This window comes from Vipera berus (genome assembly GCF_964194415.1).
Source record: "Vipera berus genome assembly, chromosome: 2".
In the NCBI taxonomy this organism is placed as follows: Eukaryota; Metazoa; Chordata; class Lepidosauria; order Squamata; family Viperidae; genus Vipera; species Vipera berus.
This window is the reverse complement of record NC_138203.1, coordinates 221253569-221256222: the sequence shown is the minus strand read 5'-3', so window position 1 is coordinate 221256222 and position 2654 is coordinate 221253569.

The window sequence follows — 2654 nt, the reverse complement described above, 5'->3', positions numbered from 1 at the left end:
AGAGATAGGTGGGAAGATGGAAGATTTGTATGTTCAGACTTACAAATTTCTGTTAATTTACCCTTACAATAAAATAGAATTAGCTGCCCTGGTCATGCTTCTGTGTGGTCAACCTGGGAAGCTGATAGTTAGCAAACTGAAATAGCTTTAATCAGTGCTTTTTTTTGTAAGAAAAAAAGTGCCGGAACTCGCATCTTGTTAATCTTTTATTTAAAAAATTATATATTCAGTTGTTAACATAAATTTAATTTATTGCATTTAAAGCAAATGTTCATAGTAAATTTTACACTAAAAATTAAAAAAAAGATTTTCAATTCACCGATTTTTTAAAATAAAGAAATTATTAAGAACAGCTTTTATCCATGGGCTGTTAGGCTTTTGAATGGGACATAATTTTATAAACTTTATGCATAGTTGACTTGCGAGGCCAGTGTGTTGTGCAATTAGCTCACATGGTGTAATAAGATGGAGGGTTTGTGTCATTGTAAGTTGGGGGTGGGGGCACGAAGGGAGGCTCAGCCAATCTCAATGTATACATGGTTGTACTTTGACAATAAAAGTTCATTCATACTTACCTTTCACACGTAGTCAGTCACTGTACACACACCCACACATGTCAGTTGTGTAACGAAACATAACAGTTGCTGCCCACAGTAAGCACTCAGCGCACAACCACAAGACCAATCACAAGCCGAGCAGTGACACAATCCGAGCAGCGCCATCACAACCAGCGCAGATGAATTATGCATGCATCGGACTTGCATGCACCGTTTTAATGATTTTGCTGCAGACCTGCTACATTCAACAGAGCGATTGAAGTCCACATGGACCAAACATCAATTTTTCAAAAATTACTTTTAAAACCTGGAGAATCTGTCAGAAAAAGATTCCGGAACTCTGTTCCGGTGTGTTCTATGACAAAAAAGCACTGGCTTTAATATTCATTATCATAGAAAGGGGGATATTTTGGGTTTCATTGGTTAGATTCATTTATATTGATAGAAATGGCTAGTTTATAATATTATAGAAAAGCAAAAAGTTGAGGTTCAGTGTTAATGCTTCCTTCTACTCCTGCAACAGAGGAAGTCAGAAGTCAGTGCCTTTTCTTTTTCCCTTCTCCCCCTCACTTTTCCCTTTTTCTCTCACCCTTCGCTCGCAAAAGCCCCCCCCCACTCACTCACACTTTGCTCACAAAAGCCTCCAGTCGCTCTCACTCACTCCTCCGTCTCTTTCAAAGTCACCTTGTTCAGTCTCTCCCCCACTCACTCCGTCTCTTTCAAAGGCCTCTTGCTCGTTCACTCGCTCACTTACTGCCCCATCACTTCTAAATGCCACTTGCTTGCTCACTCACTTACTGCATTTGGAAGCAACGGGGCAGTAAGTGAATGAGTGCCGGTGCCGGAGGCCATCAGCTGTTTGGCGCCGGAGACCACTGCCATGAGGAACACAGCTCTGGGTTGGGGTTCGGAGCAGCTCTGGGTGGGGGCTCAGCACAGGCTGCGGCGTGGCAACTGCAGGGAGGGGAATCCCCACAGCAGCTGTGGGGAGGGAAATCTCCGCGGCATGTTGGGTGGGGGTGCAAAGGACGGGCGGCGACGCCGTAGCAAGACACCGGCATCGCTCCCAGTGACAGCACCGCTGAGTTCCGGCACCTTTTTTTTTTTTTAAAAAAAGCACTGGTAATAGGGACCACTACGGTGGGAAGGTAACAGCGTTCCGTGCTAGTCATGCCGGCCACATGACCACGGAGACGTCCTCGGACAAGACAAGCGCTGGCTCTTCGGCTATGAAACGGAGATGAGCACCGGCCCCTAGAGTCGGAAACGACTAGCACGCATGTGCGGGGGAACCTTTACCTTTTTAAAGGGAATCCATGTATGTTGTATGTTGTCAAATTCCAGTACTAGGTGTGCAGTTCAAGAGAATACTATGCTCTGAAAATTAGTTTTTGTCACATAATTATATCTACATAATCTTTTCTCAAAAATTTAGCATTAGACGTGTGTTTTAAAAAAGCATTATCCTTATTGCATCTTCAACAAAAAATTTGGAATATACATATGTAGCACCTTTAGTAGGATGGACAGTATTAGGATTAAATATGCTAAAACTCTAGTGTCTCTATGAATCCAGGTGGGTTAAGTAGAAGTAAGAATGCTATATGGTTATGCCATAATCATAATCATAGATATATTTGTTTTTGAATACACTTGCATTGGGTTGGGATTGTTCTGTAACCTTGTACATTCTATAGGAAATTCTGTATTGCTAGATCAGCAATTTTTCAAGGTTGAGCAAAGACTCCAGTAATAAAATGGTCCACAGAGGGAGAAGAAATATATATTGATCATCTCCATTAAAAAAAATCAAGTTTTGATTTGATGAGGAAGGTATGAAATTCAGGCTCAAAATAGTTGGAATATTTGCCAGTTGCCAGTATAATTCTAGTTCAGAAGCCAGCAAGCCCAGTGATGTTCCAGTAAGAATGAGCAGGAATATCTGCACCGCTGCATCTTCTCCTTCTGGATATGTCTTTTGTAAGGATTCTTTTCTATTTCCCTCGCAGGTACTTAGCAGATGTTTTCGCTTGAATAGAAAATGCATCTATGAGCAAGACTTTCTGACTGGCCTGTGCGTTTTTGGCTGCAGAAGGG